We start from the raw sequence: 23,573 nt of genomic DNA, 5'->3' as shown, positions 1-23,573 counted from the left end.
GCCTTCTTGGATCAGCTCCCCTCAGGGTGGCCCAGATGGCAGCTCCAGGCCTTACACCCTCACATATTAACCAATGACAGAAGATAGGAATGGAGAGTATCCCTGCTTTGGGCGCCTATTTAAAAGATGAGAGAACTTTTCCCAAAGTCTCACAGCTGACTTCCTACCATGTCCCATGGGCCAGAATTGCTTCTCATGTCCATTCCTGAACCAAACACTGACACAAAGGATGGAATTTGGATCATTAACTTAATCAAGATGCACTTCCTTGGGCTAAGAAATGGCCTGGCCTCCTCACAAAGGAGATAGACACCAGACACATTTTTAAAATTAGAGTCTGTTAACAAAGAAAGTAAGCTGGGAAATGACTCCTGGGTGGGCAACAGACAGAAGCCACCATTCCCAAATATTCCCTGAGGAAAACTCAGCTCCAATAGTTCCTGCACACATGGCACAAAGCAGTGTGACACAGCCTCTTCGTGGGGTCATCTGCTTCCAGGTTAACTCAGAAAAACACTCAGAGATTTCACCTGAAGCTGCTGCCAAAGCCAACACAAAGGAGGCCACAGATAAGACAAAATAAAATAACATTTTTTTTTCCTAAGTGCAGGCTACAGAATGTGTTTCTGGGAGAAAGATGAGTAAGGTATAAAGTATAGAAGATGACTTTGTTTTCTTGAGGATCTGACATACAATGCTGTAGTATTTTAACCTTCTTGTACAACATACATCATAAAGCATGTGGGCTTGGTAAAGGTGATGTTTGACTGCTCTCTGATTTTCCCAAGTTTGAGACAAATACAGTTTTGGAGGGAAATAAAAGAGTTAAAGCAAAATGTCCTTGGTTACTCCATGGACAAGAAGCAGAAGGATTCTGAAAACTGATTCCATTAGGTGTAGGGAGCTGAGAGCTGGTGAGCATTAGCTGTGCCTCTCCAAATAGTGTAGGCCTTCTGTTTTGTTGATAATCCTGCGTCAACCTTCTCCAAGTCAGACCTCCCCTAGTGAGGGGATGCTAGAAATCATTGGCATCTGACTGTGGGATTACTTTCAATCTTGAATAGATGCAAGTTTCCTCTTATTTGAAGAGTAGCTTTTCCAAAGGGTGCTGAGCACACTCAGGAGACTGAAGTACCCATTCTGGTGTTCTCATACAAGACTCTTTCTGCCCCTACACAAAGCAATCTACGTGGCCGCAGCAGGTGCTTAGAAGCATTATGTGTTTACGGGTCCTTGTCCTTTGGTCCAGTTATCTATTGCTACAACACAAACCTTCACAAAATGCAGTGGCTTCAAACAGCCATTTTATGTTGCTCACAGTTGTGTGGGTCAGGAATTCTAGAAGGGCTCGGCTGGGTGCCCAGTGTGTGGTCCACATGGCATCGGCTGGGCAGGCAGCACTGAGGGATCCGCCTTCACTACAGCTTCCTCACTCATAAGTCTGGCATCTTGGCCTCTCTCTCTCTCCCCCCACATAGTACCTCGTCCTCCAGGGCCTCTCCACAAGGGGCGCAGTGCTCTCACTGTGCCCTGTTTTTTACATGGTGATTGGCTTCCAAGGGACAGGGAGCACAAGTTGTCAAGACAATTAAGGGCCATGCCTGGAGCTGCCACAACATTCCTTACATTCTATTGGCCAAAGTGGCTACAGAGCTTGCTCAGATTCAAGGGAGTAGGAGAAAGAGTGCAAGTCTCCATGGGATTTGGCAGTGACATTGCAGAAGAGCGTTGAGAAGATATTGTTCTGGCCATCTTTGGAAAGTACAATCTACCACATCCTTTTAATTTTTGATTGTGTGGCATTTCTCTCTTCCTTTACATTATCGAGGTTCCTTGAGGATAAACTGCATGTGTCACACTTATGAGGAGCCATAAATACACCGTATGGTATGTCACAAATAGCGGCTCCTCAGTGAGTCTTGCTCAACTCAAAGGCTTAAAATTGAACTCAATAATGAGTCAGAGAAGTTCCAGTGTCTGACTCTGATCCACACAATGTTCTTCAGTCCTTCCCACCCTTACTGGTAGAGCAAAACTATACCTTTATTCCTTTTAAAACAAGGCTAACTGCCCTGACTGGTGGGAGCCACTGAGGAGTATAAATTCTAGCCAGGAAGATGGACATGAAGATGACTTCAAGGACTTGGAAAGATCAGAGGAGTGGCAAGACAAAAGGTGGGAGAGACAAGAAGATGTCCAGCACTAGAAGCCTCTCTGACTGAGGCAAGCAGACAGGACTTGATAAGAGGCTATCTATAAGCTCAGAGTCACTGGGAGCCTGGAGAGCCAGACTCAGAAGAGAGCAGGAGTGTGGGAAATTTGGCATAACCAGAACAAAGCCAAAATTCTCCCACAGAATCAGGCCAGGGAGGGTACTTGTGCCACTGCCTTTGGTCACCAGATGCCACAGCTCATATGGCTGCTGCCCACATCACTGCTGTTGCTACCCCAGAACCTGGGAATGTCTGCTGCAATGGTGGCACCACCACCTGCCACCACGTGGATCACCTGCTGTGCCTGCTTACTGGTGCTATTCCCAGGGGGGCATACTGACTGGCTGAGCGGGTCACAGTTCCTCCTCACTGCTGGGAAAGCGAGCACCACCGTCAGCTTCCTTCTCCCACCAAGACTCATAAAGTGGACATTCCCTAAAACAGAAGGGGGTTTATATGATGGACAGCCAAATCGTGGACAAATGTCCACTGTATGACTGTAACGGGTGGTTTATTCCACAGTTATTTATGGGAACCCCATATGTGCTTGGCACTATTCTAGGCATTGAGAGTACAAGGGTGAGTGGAAAAGACATGGCGCTTACCTTTGTGTGGGAAGAAAGGGCAAAAATTAAGAGAACAAATAAGAATAAAAAAATACAGAAACAAATAAGGCATTTTGTAGAATGATGAGTCAATGGAGAAAATCAAATCATGTACTAGGATACAGGGTCACTGGGGAATGTGGGTCTGTGTAGGGCGTGGGTGTGGGCAGAGCTACCTGAGCGGGATAGTCGAGGCAGGCCTCCATGAGGAGGTAGGAGTAGATGAGCAGAGGTCTGGAAGATGAGATGGAGCCAGCCACTGTAAAGACCTGGGGAAGGACCTTCCAGAAGGGAGAGCAAATGCAAAGGCCTTGGGGTAGGAACACATAAGCGCGTCAATGAAGAAAGAAACAGCAGCTGGTGTGCCTAAAGCAAAACGAGCATCAGGGAGGTCTGAGAGGATGCTGGAACAGCAGCCCAACAGTGTCCAGGTCTTCCTTAAAGGGCCAAGAGCAGGCATAGTGAAGGACACTTGACATTTGGTGGTACGGACTCTTTCTTATGATGGGGACAGTGTTGTCTTAGAAGCAGGATTAAGAATTGTTTTGTGGACTCACAGAAGCTTTCAACTTTCCTGCCCACAATCTGCTATGAGAAAGATATTTTATTACACTACCCAATGAACACACACACACACACACACACACACACACACACACACACACACACTTGTTTGTAGAATGGTTAATTTTACACATCAACTTGGCTGGGCTATATAGTACCGAGGTATTTGGTCAAACATTAGTCTGTATGTTGCTGTAAAGGCATTTTTAGATGAGATTAACATTTAAATCAGTAGACTTTGAGTAAAGCAAATACCCTGCATAATGTGGGTGGGCCTTGCCCACCACTAGTGGAAGACTTTCAGAGAAAACAGATTGACGTCCCCCAAGTAAAAGGGAATTCTGCCTCCCGACTGCCTTCAAACTCAAGCTATGACATTAACTCTTCTCTGGAGAACACCAACAAATACTATTTGTATATATCATATAACTACACATCTATCTGTATCTATGCCTACATCTTTACATCAACAAAAGTTTCACAGAACAATACTTGCCCTTATACATACAGTGTCATCTGATATTCCCTGTTCTCTTCCATTGCAGAACATAAATGCTGATTACAACCCATTAACTTACTTCATGCCTGAGAGGCCTTCTCCGCCCTTTCCCCTGAGTTACCAGAGCCCTCATACTGCCTCAATTCTGAGAGTGGTAATGAATCATAAAGTAGGAACATAGCTTAGAACTTTCTTATTTCATCTCTTGTAATTTTACAAACAAGGAAACTGAGGAACAAAATGAAATTATTTGTCTTTGATTCCTTTTATTCCAAGATGTTGTCATTTGACAACAGCCATGAGAAGGCTATCGTATTGAAATCATATCTTCCTCCCTATAAGTATTTGCCTTTGCAAAGGAGATGACTTTCAGAAAACTGCTTAAGCCAAAAAAAAAAAAAAAAAAAAAGGTTGACCTTAGTGTGGATTTCAGGCACAGCTGCATCCAAGTGAGGGAGCCAAGCAGGGGAAAGACCTGGGGCAGCATCTTCTCAGCCGTCTCAGATTGCACTAAACCACCAGCCTGAATATAAGATCACTCCTCTTCACAATAATTGACCCACTGGTTACTCATGGACAATTTGTGGTTCCTTCTGGGTGCTTGGTCCTAGAGCAAAAGCAGCTGTCTTATTTTCTTGTATCATCCATAACTGGAAGCTAGAGGCCTGCTCTGGAAGGATGAGTCATTTAGCCAGGAAAGGCTGTGTCCAAAAGTCAGGCAAGAGGCTGACAGGTGGATGGTGCCACAGAGCCCGCCCCACTCCTCCACAAAGCCCTAGCACTACCGAGAACACTTGGAGTGAGTCTACCCAGCCCTTCGTTTCCTGCCTACAGATGTTTCCCACAGGGACCCCTGCAGCCACAGGGAGGAGTTGTCACAATGGGCACACCATCAGCAAAGAAGATGGCAGGTTTTGGGCAGCGTTGTGCAGACTGATGTTCCGCCAAGAAACCTGATCCACAGGACTCTTTCACTCCTGAAGCCAACTTGGCACCTCAATGAAATGCAGGAAGTGAACAGCTTTCATTTTTAAAAAAATTGTTTTAGGTTTTGGCTCTCTGGTTTAATTTGACTCATCTTTCATAAATAGTAGAAATGGGAGGGGGGGGCTTTCTCTCTTTGAAGCCTCTAGAATTAGAGTTATTTCTGTGCATATCTTTCTTACTTTCCAAACCAGACTCTAAACTCTAAAAGGCACCGTGTCCCGAACACTTAGTATCCTCCCACCAGAGCTATTACACTGCCTTGCACCTAGCAGAGACTCAATAAGTCTATAATATCTGTGGGATGAATGAACACTAAAAGGACTAATTATATCAACTGTGCCCACAAAGGTTGCGCAACCATGGGGAAGGAGAAGGTAGTTAAAAACACTTAAAGGCAACACTTCCCATATTCTGAGGAAGGCAGTTTTATGAAATACTGTTCCCCAAAAGAATTTCATGGTCAAATCAACTTAGTAAACAATGTAATCTATTGTCCTATAAAGTAGAATAAAATACCTATTAGTATAATAAAGGCACTGAAAAGACCTGCTGTAAAGAAACATGTATTACTCAAGGTTTCTTGAAGACAGGACCTTTCTGTTATCAAACTCTAACATTTTGTAGAACTCTGTAGAAGTCATGTTTTGACGAACATACTGTGGGAAAGTGCTGATTTCAAAACATGTCCCATCCAGCATACAAGGAGCTCAGAAATCATCACTCCAGTACTTGAAACAATAATGAAAAAGCTGAACAAACTAAAAGTCAACAACTCTTTAGACTTAGCAGAGAATTGAGGTCACAAGGCAAACCACTGTTTCCAAAATTAGAGAGAGGGAGACAGGTGGATCCCGAGAATCACCGTTGACTAGAGCAGACACCTCCGTTGGAGCCAGTCACTAACCCTAACTGATGCATTGCTGGAGGCTCCGTGTGGACAAGCTCGAGAGATGGCAACTCCAGGGGGAGCTGGTCTTAAGGGGGTTCCCCACATTTTTGTGACTGTTACCTCCAGAAGTACTACTAGATTTTCACAGTGACGGTCAGAGCATACCTCCTTGTGCTTCAGGAGAAAGCGGCCATTTTGAAATATGCCAGAACATTCTGTTCTGAATAAGGCCCACCCTCAAGAGAAGCTGTTTTCCAGAACCTAACCGACTAGGGCTTTGCTACAGCCTAATTGACCTAGGAGAAGGGGAATACCCACCCAACTCCAACCCCCTCTAGCCATCCTGTCTTACCTAAGGTGGGGGGAAAACTGAGAAGCACTTGAGACGGTCACAGCCCGGATGCACAGACCCGCTGACAGACTGAGACTAATCACAGGACTGTGGGCTGTGCCCCTGTCCCACACTTTGCCACCACATCACTAGGGCTCCTGTGGAAAGACACGGAAATACAATAGAAACTTGTGGAGAAGCCCAACTTGAATGGTGACTAAGGAGGGCTGAAAAAAAGAAAGCAGCGGTAATGCAAGGGATGCTGTTTCCCCCACCTCCCACAATGTCCTCTGCCCTGCACTCCTCCGGTTTGCTGCCCTCATCCACCGTGCTCCTCCCCACCCCAATCCTATCCATCCTCCACGTTTCTCCTCTTGCATGAGGCGTCCTGAGGACTCCAGCCCACTGTGCTCCTTGCCACATTTGCGGTCTTTACCATGCAAGTTAACGCTTATGTCCCCAGATTCAAACACTAGCTGGATTTATTTTTTTCTGATGGTTTCATATCACCCCATTAGAATATCAGTTTCTTGAGAACAGGGAAGCGTGAATCATTCGGTGCCCTCATCTCCTCTGGTGCGTGGCATCTTGCTTTGTATCCACCAGTTAGATCAAGAGAGCCCAGCTGCCGGCAGGGCTCAGGCAAGGGTTGCGTGGGAGGTGCAAAGATAAATCGAATATGGATTCTGTCCTCCGAGAGTTTACCTGTTGATAGACTGGGGTAGGCAGAGGTGGGGGCTGCTTGGTGAGTGAGTTGCCTCTTTTTGCACAAGGTGAAAGGAAAAAACTGTGTAGTTACAGGAACTGTCCTTGAAGGGGGGCATACTCTCCATGGAGCGTCTCCCAACGCTCAAGGCCTGAGTAGACTAACTGCTGTTCTTAACAGCATTCACCCAAGACCTGCTCACAAATTTCAGGTACTTCCATGCCCAACCTGCTCTGATTGATTGCACTGAAGCAAGAGAGGAAAAAAAATCAAAAAATTTAAAACATGAAACTTTGACCCTTAAAGGAAGTGTGATTTCACCTCAAAAATGCATGCCACTTGACAAAGGGTTGGATCAAGTTTCTAATGAAAGTTTGGGTCTAATCTGAATTACCTAAACCAGAAGACACCCTCACTCTAGAATCATCTGCTTTTTCAGGGAGAGACATCATAGTACCCTTCCCTCTTCCCTTCATAGACAAGGTAACCTCCCCGAACCCAGGTTTCCTCATCCCTGTAGTGGAGCAATAATGTCCAGCTTGCGGGTTTGTTGTGAAAGTTAGAGATAATGTATTCAAAATGCTGAGGACACTACATGACATAAGTAGTAGCAAATCTCATCATTAAGGTAGAGATCCACCTGTCTAACAAGATTCTTTCCAAGAGCTGCAAAAGAAAACTCTGGTAAATGGAGTTGATATAAGTATTAAATTTTTTTCTCCCTTTTTCAATGCAATATCGAAAATAGCATTATCCTGAAAAATTAATTTCCCTAACATAAACTGCCCAAAATTGTAGATCCTACACTTAAAGTTGTAATCTATCCAGTTTCAAAGCCAGTTTCATCTAAGAGGACTCAGGAAAGTAGAGAGATGACATATTTTGCAGAACTGATTCGCTCTAATTAGGTCTACCCAGACCTCATGTGTAATGTGAGTGTCCTATGGTTATCCCAGCAGTTCAGAATGAAAAACAAATGGAATGTTTGTGCCTAAAGCTTTGGTAAATTTTTGTTTTTGCATTAGTCTGCATAGAAGGATATTTCTTTTCCAGCTGGAAAGCTGATCTTTATCATTCTTGGCCTTGGATTCTTCCTTCCTTTAGAAAATTTAGACCTGCCCTGTTATGCAAGCTGTTTATTGTGGGTGAAAGTGCTACATGCAGCTCTTAGCCATGGGCATTGGGAAAGGCTCCTGGGAAGAACTCCAACCTTTATGACCCGATATATAATGAAGGACTCTTCAGGAAACTCCAGGAGATTTGTGAGGTCTGTGGGCTCCACTGCATCCAGATATGTCTAGACCTGGACTCCCCCATGCATGCTCTGTTGGAGTTGGAAACACCAGGGGTCTAAGCATCTGCCTCTCCCTTCACCCAACCCCACACATTCCTGTGTCTCTCTCAGCCAGAATAGAGTTGGCCTCCCACTGCCTTGACCTGCACATTGCCCCATGCCCTAAGCTTGGATCACACCCAGCTTCCCAAATATCTTGATGCCTTTTGCTCAGGGGGTATAGAGGGACTGGCAAGGTGCCAAGCCCCGGGTGAGATGGCAAAGCTCTTATTACATAAGAAACCTGTCCAACTTGCTCGTGCCAGAGAGGAGGTTTCGTAATGCTGTATCATTCCTCTGCCAGTGACTTGTGATTTGACAGTTTCTAAAAGTGAAATCAGAATATGCAGAAGACATAGTGTTGGTCGATCTGCAGAAATCATGCTCTTGATTTCTGATCAACTTGCCCTGGAACACTGTCTCCAACTAAGCCCTACACTGTCTCACCTGTTATGAGCAGCTGTAAGTAACTGTACTTGGGCTGGTTTCCATTATTCTATTACAGAGAGTGTGCCCAGTAGACCCTAACTGATAAAGACCATTCTGGTTTTTTTTAGATCAACCTTTTCATAGGGATGTAAAAGACCCCCAAACTCTTTGGACTAATTGGAGCAATAATAACTAACAACAGTAACACTTTTTGAGTACTTGATAGTATCAGGTTCATTCAACATGACAACCTGCCAACCACCTTTTGAGGTAGGTATTTTTGCTACCTCCACTTTACAGAAGAGAAAACTGAAACATGCAGTGGTTAAGTCACACATCCGAAATCATACATCTGGGAAGTGGTCAGCCAGGAGTTGAACCCAAGAATAAGAAGATTGGATCCAAAGCCTCTTAAACACTCCACTACCTGTCCTAGTGTTAGGAGACCTAGGATCCAGCCACACTCCTACTGACTACAGGACAAGGTAAGGGAGATGATAACATGTGTTGCCCACTACATGATATTTTTGTGAGGATCAAGAGCAGAGCAAATCACCTAGTCATCCTAGCCAGAAACCTGAGAGTGGTCCTGGATTCCACCGTCTCTCTCATACATACACCCCTAGCATCCAATAAAGCATCAAGCTCCTCTGCTCTGGGCTCAAAAGAGACTTCAATCAATCCTACCTATTGTCACATCATTAGAATCCATCATCCAAGCTGCTTTCTAAGATGCACATGGAGGGTGTTATTTCCTATCTCAACTACAGAGGGCATTTGTCATTTTTTGTCTGTATCTGACCCTCCTTGTATTTTGAGGAAATATCCATGGTGTGAGTCCTGGTAAGGGTCCATTTGCTTGTTCTCTTGGCCCCCTGGAAGCTAAGGCTGGGGTACCAGTTAGCTGTGCCTGCCTAAGGTTTAGAGTCTGAATGATATGCAGAAGCAAAGAAGGTTTAGGATGTGTACCTGTGGTGTCAGTGGTAGTCAGAAAGTGAAAGGGGTGGTGGTTGTTCCTGTGTGAGCATTATAAACAAATTCTGCTTATCTAAACTGCCCAATCTCCATCCCTATCCATTTTCTAAGAGCAGTTTACTAGTTGTCTCATGAGCTCAAAGAGCTATCGAATATCTGAGACTGGTTATCTGCTTAGTTATTGAAGACAACTGCAAATCCCATCACTAATCAGAGGTAGTGGCAGCCTATGGCATACAAGCAGGAGCTGCTAGCTGAATTACTGTCTGTGGACACCAGCCATAAAGTGTTCATTGAAGATATGGCTTTGGGGAAACTGTGTCACTGCCATCATACAGTGGTTTGATGGATAGAAGAAATTTGAATATGATGGAATTCTTTCTTTAGGACTGAACAAGAAAGGAAAATGACGAAGTTAATGACTAAACTATGGGCTCATGACCTGCACTGAAAGTACGAACTTCCTATGACTGAGCAAAAAGAAATTCTTATCTTTTGCAACCACAGAGCAGGAGTTGAAAACTAAAAGCACAACTTGTTCCAGTGGATTGCCAAGTCACCTTGCCAGTTAACTTCATAGCCTTGCCATATCTTTGCATGAAATTTAGGGCATTGACTGTCATTTCTATATCTGTAACACTTAGGAAAGAGCCTGGCCCTCACCCAATAAATCCTTGTGAAATGAACAAATAGATCATCAAATTAAAAGTAAAATAACTTATGTTGACAGTCTTTTCTTCTAAATTAGCAAAGCAGCAATACGGCAATGACTGTTATGATCACACACTGTGATTTTTCCTTCAGTGGCATTAAAAATTAATGACCCTTCTAATCCTACCACAGGTATCTCCAAGATAGAAAAAAATTAGGGGATGTGCCTTTTACTGTAGCATGAAAGAAGAGCTCTCTCCTGCTGCAATTTTCTCCTATTTGGGAATTATCTCCTCTTTGGGAATTGCAAGCATTTAGTAAATTATCTTGGAATGATTTGCATAGCCATGACTTTTAAGAAATGAATAATGGGGGCTGCACAATTTCACAAGGCAATGGGGTCTTCCTGGGCTATATACAGCGGGATTGCCCAGTAATCCCCAGGGAGAGCCATGGTCTGGTCATGAGCCCTTCAAAATGTATGCCCTCCAGCACTGAGGTGGGGAGGGCTGCAGAGGGACAGACTGCCAAAAGGCAAACCCTCTCTTTTCAGTAATGGAAAAGTAAGCCTGATCTCTTCACTAGACCCCTAATTCCTAGCTCCTGACAGGTGATGTGATGTAGAGTTTATGTGGCATCTTTTTAAACTTCAAGTATCTAGACGGTTATGACATGCATGCCTCTTGTTATTCTGTGAACACTGGGCAAGGATCTCTGACTCCCTGCACTTACCAAGTTACCATAGTGCGCTTTGAACCCCTCACAATGTCAAAGTCCCTGCTCTGGCCTAATTTGCAAGTCTCAATATCTTATAGAGAATAAACTTATTTGGTGCCTTTTAAGTACCAGGTCTGAATTCAAGTCCCAGATTCCCCATAGTCTAGCTGTGTGACTTGGGCAAATTACTTAACTGTTCTGTTCCTCTAGTTCCTCATCTATAAAATAGGCATGATACCTCCTGCTGGAGGTATGGTGAGAGTTAAATATCATCATTTACAGAAAGTACATATCACACTATCTGGCCATGGCCAGACCTCACTATTATTTTTACAACCAGCCAGTCAGGTACCACACCTCCCATGACCAGCTTTCCCTGTGGTTTGACTAACTTCCATCTTTGTTGTCCTACCACTACACTTCCCAGACCTTCCACAGATGCAAAAAAGCTTGTGTAATGCCAAAGTCTTTCAATAGCAGGTACTCTATCTGGCTGGCAGAAAGCAGAATTCCCCTGCACTTCAGCACTTGGCTAAGGCACTATCCAGATAACTGCAACTGATGTTCCAGAAAGATAAGAAAGGCGTCAAGTCCACTCTTTTTAACAGGCTGACTCTCACCTGAACTGACCAAGCTCTGCTTTTCTTTGGTGTTTATTCCCCTGGTTCTGCTCAAAGACAACTTTTGCCTTCAATGTCTTTCCTTCAGGACAATGAATCACATAATCAATTATGTTCCCTTCTTTGCTGTGACTGCTAGGGAAAATAGGGCCCTCTCTGGGAAATAGTCAGAATTTGGAGACTATCTGCCTTTTGCTTAAAGACCTTTCCCTTACCTTGTTTCTAATTGAACCAGCAATTTCACCTCTAAAATTTATTCTACAGAAATACACACCAAACAATAAAAATATGTTATGTATAAGAATGTTTCATTGGTGCACAGTTAAAATAAGAAAACTATTCAAATGCTCATCAACAGGGATAGTTTAAGTAAATTATGAACCATTAGTAACCAGCCATTAAAATAATACATTCAGTCTACATGTACTGCCATGGAAAGCCTGGGAGACATTCCAAACCAGCAACAATGATTTCTCAAGGGAACGAACTTAAAGAGGGAAAAGGGAGTCTTTCACCTGTTACTTGATATAGTTCTATGACCTTTGAGTTCTCACAATACTTTCACAATAATCTTAAGAAACCACACCTTTCACCTTTTACTTAATGTAGTTTTATTATGTTAATGTGTATTGCTTTTGGAATAATTTTCAAAAATAATCTTCAGATGTCTCAATTATAGTTCAACAAAATTTCCTGTTCTTCACTTCTGCCAGGTCTACCTGCAGGTCAGAGGTTACCTTTGAAAAAAAACCTTCTTGCAACAGGAAGATTCATCTTGTGAAATACAGGTAGAACAATGGGAAGACAAGTTTTGGATGAATGGCCAATGGTCAACAAATCCTCATTCTATTAACTCAGAGGACAATCATTCATTCAAAATAATCTTATTTCTTGAGCCCCTATTTTAGGGGTTTTTCTGAGAACCAGAAATATATTAATATGTATAAGACTTGCAATGTTATTCCCCAGTGAAACATTTTTTCCAGTGAAAGTCACATGATTTCCATGTTCCTCTATTAGATATACCACAACATACTTTCATTACCTCTGGCATGAGTTACTTAGAGGTGTGTTATTTAGTTTTCAAATATTTGATGATTTTCCTAAGAGATTTTTGTTCATTTCTAATTTAATTCCAGTATGGTCAGGATAGGTATTTAGCATGATTTTAATCATTTTAAACTTATGAAGACTTTTTATGGTCTAGAATATGTTCTACCCTGGTAAATCTGGGTACTCCTGAAAATAATGTGTAATCTGTTGTTGTTGTTATATGACATGTTGCATAAAGTCAGTTAGGTCAATTGGGAATTAGTGTTCTATCTTTTTGGACAGGGATTTCGAAATCATTTACTATGTCTTTAGTTTTGACTATTGCACTTGCAGTTCCATCAGTTTTACTTTTTGCATTTTGAAGCTCAATATTTGGGTATATAAGCATTTGTAATTGTTATGTCTTCTTGATAAATTATTAATAACATCTTTATCATTATGAAATGACCCTCTTTATCCTTAGTGCTATTCTTTTCTTTGGAAATCTAAATTTTTATAGCCACTCCAGCTTAAATTTAATTAATGTTAGTGTTAATTAATGGTACACTTAATCCCATCCTATACTCATGTCCTATTTTTGTCTTATGCTTAAAGTGGCTTTTTTCTAGGCAACATATAAATAGATCTTGGGGGTTTTAAAAAAAAAAACAAATTTTAAGATATTTTTGCTTAGTGTGGAAGTCTTGCTCATCAGATTTTTTTTTCTTTCAGTACTTTAAAAATATTGTTCCACTTCTCCCATACATTATTTCCAACAATAACCTCATGTCATTCTTATTTTTGTTCCTCTATACATGTCTTTCATTCTAGATGCTTTTAAGGGTTCTCTTTATCACTGGATTTAAAAGTGTGATTTTGAAGTGACTTGTAATTTTCTTCATGTTCTGTACACTTAAGGATAATGGAGCATCTTAGATCCATGATTTTATGGTTATCAAATTTTGAAAATGTTTAGACTTATTTCCTCTGACATTTTTTCTATTCTTCCTACTCCCAAATTTAGGACTCTGATTACTCAGATTTTAGGCTGCTTTGAGTTTCCCATTTCTCTTTTTATTCTTTTTTTCCTCCATGTGCTTTATTTCAGGTCAATTATAAAAATCTAGCTACAAATTTACTAGTCTTTTCTTCTGAAATTTCTAATCTTCTGTTAATTCCATCTAGTGCACTTTGTATATCAAACATTATAATTTGCATCCCTAAAAGCTACATTCGTATCTTTTTATGTCTTTCTTATCCCTATTTAACATCCATATTTAATGTCCCTGTCTATCAATTCTAGGATCTGTGTCGTTTCTAGGTTGATTTATATCCATTGATTTTTCTCATTATGACCCAAAAATGTGGGTCATATTTTCTGCTTCTTTACATGTTTATTATGGTTGCCAAAATTCTAATACGACCCCAATGACCAATGCTACTTTATGCTTCTCTTGATGTGGGGATATCACTTTCATAATTCTATTACATTATATATCAAAAGAGAAAATAAAATTTTGCAGGTCAAACTAAAAGCCCATATGAATTGAATTCATCAAGAGAGAGATTGTCTTGTTGGGTCTGACATAATCAGGTGATCTCTTAACAAGGGGGCTAAGAGGTGGAAACAGCGAAAGTCAAAGAAATGTATTCCCGATGGCCTCAAAGATGACACAATTACAAGTTCTACAGCTGCAAGAAAATTAATTCTGCCAACAACCACATGATGTTGAAAGAGGATCCTATGGCTCAGATAAGACCACAGCCCCAACTGACACTTTTATGACAGCCTTCTGAAACCCTGAGCAGACAAGCTAAGTAAGCCTTATCTGGCCTGAGATGATAAATATGCGTTGTTTTATTTTTTTTAATTTATTTAATATTATTATATTTTTATTTTAGTGTATTATGGGGGTACAAGTGTCAAGGTTACTTATATTGCCCATGCCTCCCTCCCCCCTTGAGTAAGAGCTTCAAGCATGTCCATCCCCCAAACGTTGCACATCTTACTCATTGTGGTTATAAATACCCATCCCCTCTTCCCCCCTCCCACCCTCCCAACATCCGATAAATGTTACTCCTATTTGTCCACTTAGGTATTGATCCGTTAATACCAATTTGCTGGTGAGTACATGTGGTGCTGGTTTTTCCATTCTTGAGATACTTCACTTAATAGAATGGATTCCAGCTATGTCCAGGAATATACAAGAGGTGCTATATCACCACTGTTTCTTAAAGCTGAGTAGTATTCCATGGTATACATAAACCACATTTTATTAATCCACTCATGAATTGATGGGCACTTGAGTTGTTTCCATAGTTTTGCAATTGTGAATTGTGCTAATATGCGTTGTTTTAAACCACTTAGTTTATGGTTGGCTTAGTCACTTTGGACTGCTATAACAAAGTACGATAGACTGGGTGGCAGAAATTTATTTCTCACAGTTCTGGAGGCTGGAAGTCTAAGATCAGGGTGCCAGCACATTTGAGTTCTGGCAAGGGCCCTCTTCTCAGTTGCAGATGCCAACTTCTCATTGTATCGTTGTATCCTCACATAGTAAAAAGAGGGTGAGAGAGCTACCTGAGGTTCCTCTTATAAGGGCACTAATCTCATTCATGAGGGCTCCACCCTCATGATCTAAATACTTTCCAAAGATTTCACCTTCTAATACAATCATATTGGAGTTAGGTTTTCAACATATGAATTTTAGAGGCACACAAATATTCAGTCCATAATAGTGGTAATTTGCCAAACAGCAATAGTAAATAAATGCCCTTGATAATAGTTGACTGTATGCCAGGTATTGTCACTTTCACTTGTTCTATTTGTATTTCTAATAATACTCTTGATCTTGATCTTTGTCCTAAACACCATTAGGATATTTTGCAACAGTTTAATCCTTTCAGGGTTTGCTTTTAAGATTTCTTAGATAGAACCAGAGCAGTGTTTAGTCTAAGATGAATTTTTCTCTGACTACTGAGTCAAACATCTTCTGAATCTGTTACCTGATTCTCCATAAATAATGAAGTTTTCCACTCTGGCTGTTAGGAATAGAAACTCTTCCAGGCCCTGTGTGAGCCCTGTGTATTATTCCCTCTAATACTTTGGATAGTTCTTTCTCCAGCATTGGCTAATCCCCTCAGACACATGTACTGATCAGTACTCAGCTGAAGACACAAGTACCCTTTGCTGATCTTCAGAGTTCTTTTCTCGCTAGTACCCTGCCCTGAAAACCCTTACTGCCTTGGCCTCTCCACTCTCGCAGCTCTGAGTCCCTGACTGAGGGAAGCATCTGGGTTCTGCCGGCCTTCCCCTTCCCTGTACTGACACCTGGTAAGTCTGTCTAGGCAGTAAGCTGGGGCAATTGTAGGGCTTACTCAATTTGTTTCCCATCTCTTAGCGATCACTGTACTTTAGTACCTGATATCCAGGGTCTTGATGTTCATATATTTTTTTGTTATTTTTTAGTTGTTTCAGGCAAGAGGATATATCCAGTCCCTGTTACTTCATCTTGACAGAGTTGGCTGTACTTCTTTGTATTATTATTTTAGTAATTGCTCTAGGAGTACAATATACATCCTTAACTTTTCACAGTCCACTTACATGTACTATTGTAAAACACCACTCAAGTAAATTATAGAAACCTGGAAGCCATTGATTCCATATGCCCCTGTGATTCATGTTATAATTGTATGTATTACACCTACATTTGTTATAAGTCACACAAGACACTGTTATAATTTTTCTTTAAAGAGTTATATAATTCACATAAAGAAATTAAGAGGAAAAATCAAAGATAAAAATTATTCTTTTGCATATGCAACTTTTTATGTTATTCATTCTTTTATGGAGATACCAGTATCATCTAGTATTATTTACCTTTAGCCCAAGGAACTTCTTTTAGCATTTCCTGTAGTGCAAGGCCTGCTTGTGATGAATACTTTTAATTTTCTTTCATCCGAAAATATCTTTATTTTGCTTTCATTCTTGAAGAATATTTTTTCTGTATATAGAATCTGGGTTCATGATTTTTTTTCCTTCAGCACTTCAAAGATGTTTTTCTACTCTCTTCAATTCGCCACGATTTCTGATTAAAAACTCATCTGTTAATTAAATCATTATTCCTATATGGATAGGGTATTGTTTTTTCTTGATACTTTGAAGACTTGTTCTCTATATTATTTGGCTTTCAACAGTTTGACCATGATGTGCCTTCATGTGGGATTGTTTATGCTTATTTTATTTGATGTCCGTTGAGTATGTTGTGTCTGTAAATTTCTTCTGCCTTTTATCAAATTTGGGAGGTCTTTTGGCCATTTTGTTTATCAAATTTTTTCTGTTCCTTTTTTCCTTTTTTCTTCTGGGATTCCAATTACACATATGTTGGAATACTTAATATTTATATAATAGGTCTCTGCAACTCTGTTGCTTTTTTTCCAATCTTTTTTCTCTCTGTTCTTCCCATGGGATAATTACTATTGATCTATCTTTGCGTTCACTTACTCTTTGCTCTGTCATTTCCATTCAGCTGTTAAATTTATTCAGTGAATTTTTTTAGTTCATATATTTTTCAGTCCTTGAATTTCAACTTAATTTTTTCTGTTTTTCTCTGTTAAATTTTCTATTTTTTTATTCATTGAGCTCATATTTTATTTCATTGAGTATCATTATAATAGCTGTTTAAGAAAATCCTTTTCTGGTATGTCTAACATCTTGTTTATCTCAAGGTCTCACTCAATTGATTTTCTTTTCTCTTGAGGATGTATCCCATTTTGCTTTGTTCCTTTTTGTTGGGAAAATTTGGATTTACCCTGGATTTTATGAACATTAATCTATATAAATTCTTTTGTTGTTTCTCTAACAATTGGTTTTCTTTTGCTTATACAACTTTGTTTCTTGCATGACAACTCCAATCTCAGTTCAGATCATTTGCCTTTAGTTGAGCTTCCTTGAATCTGTTTCATTCATATGTGGATTAGTCAGAGAAATCAGTAGATAAAATTAGGGGATGCCCTGTCTGTCTCTTTCTCTTTGAGGATTCTCTAAGTCTCTCTATTAGCTACAGATGCCGCTACCATAGAGATGGTGGATTTTCTACTGAAACCCCTACCACATTGCCACTGTACACACTCAGTGGATTGTGCTAAGACCCAGTATAAAAGCCACAGACATAGAGAACTTATTTCATACTGCTCCCCTCCTCCAAATATTTCTTCCTCACCCCTATCTATCTGCTTCTGTCTTCTCTCCAGCACCTTCATTCAGATAATTGCTTTTTGCTTTATGTCCAGGTTTTATCATTGTTTATTGCAGGGGAATTTGCCAGGAGGGTCTTATTCAGTCTACCTGGATCAGAAGTTCCTCTCAGTTATCTTAAATTCAAGAATCTTGTCACTTATAAAGTCAAAACATTCTCCCAAGGTCCTTGCAGAGACTTGTTCAGTTCATTCACATGATGAAAAATGTCTGCTGAGAAGGCTACTTTCTGCAGCCATTGTTCATCCTCAAAGCACTTAACAAGATCTGGACAATATTATCATGAAAATGCTTCTGAATTTCACCTTTCAGCTCAAACACCCTGTTGAAAACTCTTCCTCACTAAGCCACCAAATTTCCATGTATAGACGGATATTTATGTGGTCACTATTGATGTTTTCCTACTGTTTTAAAAATATTCTCAAGTTAGTCTTTCTATGTCAAAGTTGGCCATTTTGTAGCATTATCTAAAACTTTCATTTATTTCCAAGAGTTTTTTGACAACAGCACTTCTCTTTCAAGAAGGTAGTATGTTGTGACAATGTGAGCAACTTTTTCTTTTAACAAGATACAAAAGCCCTCATATAACCAACCTTGGACAAGTCATTATCAGTATGGAAGTCAGCATAGTTCTCACAAGACACAGCTTTTATTTACAGATATGAAGGCCAAACAATCATATCTTGGCATTTCCTCTTTTTTTTTTTTTTTTTTTTGAGACAATCTCACTCTGTTGCCTGGCTACAGTGCTGTGGCGTCAGCCTAGCTCACAGCAACCTCAAACTCCTGGGCTTAAGCAACCCTCCTGCCTCAGCCTCCCAAGTAGCTGGGACTACAGGCACATGCCACCATACCCAGCTAATTTTTCCTATATTTTTAGTTGCCCAGCTAAATTTTTCTATTTTTAGTAGAGAAGGGGTCTCGCTCTTGCTCAGGCTGGTCTCAAAGTCCTGAGCTCAAGCGATCCTCCCTCCTCAGCCTCCCAGAGTGCTAGGATTACAGGCGTGAGCCACCACACCCAGCCCTCAGCCTTTCCTCATTATGGGCAATTCTTTGTTTTCTTGAATTTCACAATTACTTGCAAAACTTACAAATGCTACAGCATGACATTAATTGGTGAAATCCACTGACTCATAGTAGCTGTGGTTTGTTTTTTTTTTCAGTGTATGTCACAAAAGTTCTTCAAGATCATGTGACATGTCCTCAATATGTCAACCTGTTTGAGAGTGTGTTGCACTGCTTCTTTTCCTAGCATTTTATAATAATTTTACACCATCACATTGGTAGGGGCATACCGACTGTGTGACTTTTCCTGTGTGAAACAGTAAGTTCTGCTACTAAATGACTTGCTCTGGTCTTTTTCACTGAATGTGCCTATTGTTTTTTTAGCAAGACTTATTTTTTGTTTTGAGATTCTAATATCTGTTTAAGGTAATCAGCACCTTTACTTCTCAAACGGCTGTAACTTATGTTTAAGTATTTTGTTTGTTCGTTGAATTTTATTGGAGTCATTGCCACATTTGTAAGTTGTCTGATATAACAGAGGTTGGAAAAGTGTAGCCCGTGAGGCAAATCCCACCAGAGGCCTCTTTTTGTACGGCCCTAAGAGCTAAGATGGGTTTTTATATTTTTAAAGAGTTGTAAACAAACTAACAAACAAAGCAAAGAAGAATATGTGACAGACACTATATGTATCCTGAAAAGCCTAAAATATTTACTGTCTGGCTCTTTACAGAAAAAGTTTTTCTAATACCTCACATGGTTGGCTCTCAAAGGAATAAGATGATTTGGACAACCAACCCACGGAAACCCCTTGATAAATGTCTGCCATCATAAGGGGTAGACTTTTTGTATGTCCTTTGTTCCAACAGTGCTGTGAAATAACTCAGAAGATTAAAATTCTTCATCACTAACCTTCCCAGGTTTATCTCCAGGCCTAAAATGTTTCTCTTCCATCTCATATCTCACCTTCAAAATTTACCACATTGGATTATCAGACATGTTTATAAAACACAAACACTAATTAAGTGTGAGACATAAGGGCATAATAAAATGTGAGAATCACCAAGAATTCACCACTCACTATAGAATTCACTTTTAGCTTTAGCAATGTGTTTTGCAATGTTCATAACAACAGCAAAACCAACGTTCATAAAAACAGCAGAGGTAGGAACAAGGAGCAGCTAAGTCTTCAGAATGAAAATTAAATTTCTTTCCAATTTCTCATTACACTAGCAGAGCTCATCTGGTCCTGAAAGTCAACCTGCTGTACATAAGGGGATTTGGGGGGAAATAATCAGAGATGGAAAACTTATGTCATCTGTCCACCATCCTCTCCTCCTCGCAATAGAGCACTCATCAGTCACCAGTGACTTCCCCTATTTTGCATAAAAAGCCAAGACTGGACATGACCAAATGAATACAATCGTGCTGCTGCTGAAAGACCTCTGATGGAATCGCTGACAGGTCCACTCAGTCACCATCTAATCTTCACAGTCCACAAAGTTCAAACATTGATGCTTAGATTTTTAAACCAAAACCTCTCTCAGAACCCCTAGTGATGTCACCTTGAACCACAAGATCTTGTGGAACCCAAACTGAGAAACCTGGAACCAGGGTCTCTTTCATTGGCGTAATCCAAAAATCCATTAAGTCTTGTTTTTCTCTAAAACCAAGGATCTTCCTTTCTCCAAAGAAAAATTTAATAACTGCTGATTAAAACAGCAGATTGTCTCCACTCTCAGCCATCAATGTGTTAGAAAACAGCAGGTGCAGAACTAGCATCGTGACTCTGTTGTTACATCAGTAGCTCTAATATCTGGAAAACTGTGGTAAGCCCATAAACAGGGTGCCACTAAAGTGCTTTCAGAGTCCAGGGAGAGAAAAATCACTCCGGGCAGAGGGAATCGGGCAGGGCATCACGAGTGAGGTGGCAATTACCCATACGGCAAACCTCAGATGAGGGAAGCACTTCCACGGTCACATATGACGGGAGAACACTTAGATGGTGTGGTAGTCCGTTTGTGTTGCTCTAAAGAAAATACCTGAGGCTGGGTAATTTATAAACATGGTTCTGCAGACTGTACAAGCAGTGTGGCGCCAGCATCAGCTTCTGGTGGGGGCGTCAGGGAGCTTCCAATCGAGGCAGAAGGCAAAGTGAAAGCAGGTGTGTCACATGGTGAGCGAGGGGCCAGAGAGGGAGGGATGCCAGGCTCCTTTAAACAACCAGCTCTCATGTCAACCAATAAAGGGAGAACTGACTCATTATCACAAGGAGGGCACCAAGCTGTTCTCGAGGGATCCACCCCCCATCAGGCCCCACATTCAACACTGGGGGTCAAATTTCAACATTTGAGATTTGGAGCACCCAAACCATATCAGATGAAGAGGAGCAATTTCTAAATGCACAGAGATAGAAAATTATGGAGTAGGCTAGGACAATAGTAGTGATCCAATTTTGCTAAAGTGTAAGTGACAGGCAGAGGGAAGAGGGGAAAGATATTGTACTAGTAAGGTGGTTGGAAGCCTGAATAAAAGACTAGAACTTATTTGATTAAGTCATGAGAGCTATGAGAGGTTTCTGAGCAGTAAGACAACAGAACCTCATATAAGCATGCGATGTGATTAATGTAAAGCCCTTCCTATAGTGTGCTCCATGGTAAGTCACCTGTAAGCAAGAACGTGAGTTGTTTCTGATAGGAGCTTTGTTTCATATATATACTCTTTCTTTCATTTCCTCCAGTGATTCATATAGGGATGTGACTTATACACTTGTAAGACAGCTGGTAGGATTAGGGTACTGCCTATGTCAGTGGAATGAGTTTCTCTTTCTCAGAAAAGATGAAAAGCATCACAGAAGTAGGAAGTGAATGAGGCCCACAGATGGCAGAGTGGTCAGACTTAGCCAAATTCTCATTAATGTCTCAAACCCACACATGGAAAAGCAGACAGTAACCTTTGTGTGGTACTTCTGTCTTTATAGTCAAAAAAAAAAAAAAAAAAAAAAAAAAAACTCTATGAAATCTAAGCAAAAATCAAAGAAAGCAAAAATCTTTTTCCCATGACTTTGCAGAAGGCAGCTCTTGGTCAATGTCCTGATTTTGAGTTTGGGCCCCTCTGGTGCCTGGTTCCAGCTTTCCCCTGCCCAGCTGCCTAATTTTGCAATTCCAACCCAGGCTCAAAGACAGCCATGCCTCAAGGTTGCCACCTTGGAGGAAAGAGGTTTTATTTTGGAATCTTTGTGATTGAGTAGATAAAGTGCTAAGAAGGACACCAGACTGGGGAGAGAACAGAAGGGTAGGTACAGGAAGACAGATATGCTTTTATAAATAAGGACTCTCCAGGATAAGAGTATGGCTGGGAGTAAGCATAGTAGAACATTATATAAACTTGAAAATTAGAGATGAGGAAAGTATGGGGTTAGCCACCAACTCCTGAAATGTTAGAAAGAAGTAGGCAGCTCTGAAAGCTTAGAAACTGCTCAAATTGATGAATTACAAGAAAAACACACACACTTTTGGTTTCACATCCTCTGTGACTCAATTCAAGTGGGAGTCTTGAGGAATATCAAGATTACACAATGATGAAATTAAGAGAGGCAGGGAGCCACCATATTCTCGCCGAGCAGGCAGAGGAGGAAGGCAGGAAAATATTGGAGGAAACAGGAATCTACTACCCTGCAGTAGCCAGCCCCAGGGCGGACCACAGTGATCTTCTCTCTTGCTACTCACAAGCTTGTGCAGCATCCTCTTACATCAAGTCAGAGCTGGCCTGTGAGACCAGTTGATGACGATGACGACGTTCACCCACTGAGAATAAGTCCTAAAGGTCATTGCAGCTCTTGCCTTGTTCTCCCAGACCACTTTCTCTGCAGCACTCGCTGCTGTGCTGGAAGGACACTCGAGCAGCCCTATGGAGAGGACCACATGGGAAAGATAGAAACTCTCCACCAATGGCCAGCACCAACTTCCCGGCCATGTGACTAAGCCACCTTTGAAGCCACTCCATCTCCAATTAAGCTTCCAAATGATTGCAACCCTGGCCAGCATCTGAATAAAACTCATCAAAAGAAAAAAAAAAAACCCTCAGCCAAAACAACCTAGCCAAGCCCATTGAAACTGTAAGACAATAAATGTTTATTATTATTATAAGCCACTCAGTTTGTTGTGATTTCTTATACAGCAATAAATAACTAATACACTGCCCTACTGGTACCAAAGCTGTGTAGTAAGCTAAAACTCTTGTCAATGCAGTAAAGAGGTGATAAACTGAGAGAAGATGAGAGGGGTTATGGCTTGGGGATTTGAAGTTAGGAACTCGAGTTCATGTTTGGGTTGCATAGGTCAGGATGAAGGAGGGAGATAAATGCCAATTGCTGACGTTTTTTTTTTCTGGACTCAGGAAGTGCAACATATGTATATATCTCTGTGGTTCTTTCTGGGAAGTTAAGCCAAGGTCTGAACAAGAAGAAGGGAATCGGGGATTCAGGATGAGTTAGCCTAGGTATAATAAACATTCTTGGTGACCTACCCAGATCCTCTTTACAGGGCCAGTGCACCAATCCTCCAGCTGCTCATCCTGCTCCAGAGAATTGCTGCGGTAGCCTCCCCACCCAGCAGCGGCTACCTGCAGCCACTAGCTGACTGATAAAGGGATACACAAAGCCCCGGCAGCCTCAATGCTTGACAATTCCATGGTGCTATTCTTACTCCAGAGCTCCCCGTGGGATCAGACTGATCCAGACTGATTTCAGCTAAATTTCAGCT

General features: G+C 41.1%; 2 long non-coding RNA genes across 2 annotated transcripts; both read left to right on the top strand.

The window, feature by feature from the left end:
• Nucleotides 1-8,472: 8,472 nt before the first annotated feature.
• Nucleotides 8,473-10,234, top strand: LOC105861113 (uncharacterized). The gene is made up of 3 exons (XR_012920961.1): nt 8,473-8,589; nt 8,685-8,826; nt 9,919-10,234. It is a non-coding gene; the product is annotated as an uncharacterized LOC105861113 (long non-coding RNA).
• A 4,368-nt stretch (nt 10,235-14,602) lies between these two features.
• LOC142872867 (uncharacterized) lies at nt 14,603-22,962 on the top strand. Its single transcript, XR_012920960.1, has 3 exons — nt 14,603-14,675; nt 15,665-15,885; nt 22,666-22,962. It is a non-coding gene; the product is annotated as an uncharacterized LOC142872867 (long non-coding RNA).
• Nucleotides 22,963-23,573: the final 611 nt, after the last annotated feature.

This window comes from Microcebus murinus, chromosome 9, assembly GCF_040939455.1.
Source record: "Microcebus murinus isolate Inina chromosome 9, M.murinus_Inina_mat1.0, whole genome shotgun sequence".
Taxonomy (NCBI): Eukaryota; Metazoa; Chordata; class Mammalia; order Primates; family Cheirogaleidae; genus Microcebus; species Microcebus murinus.
The sequence above is the reverse complement of the archived record's forward strand: the minus strand, read 5'-3'. Positions and strand labels throughout refer to the sequence as shown.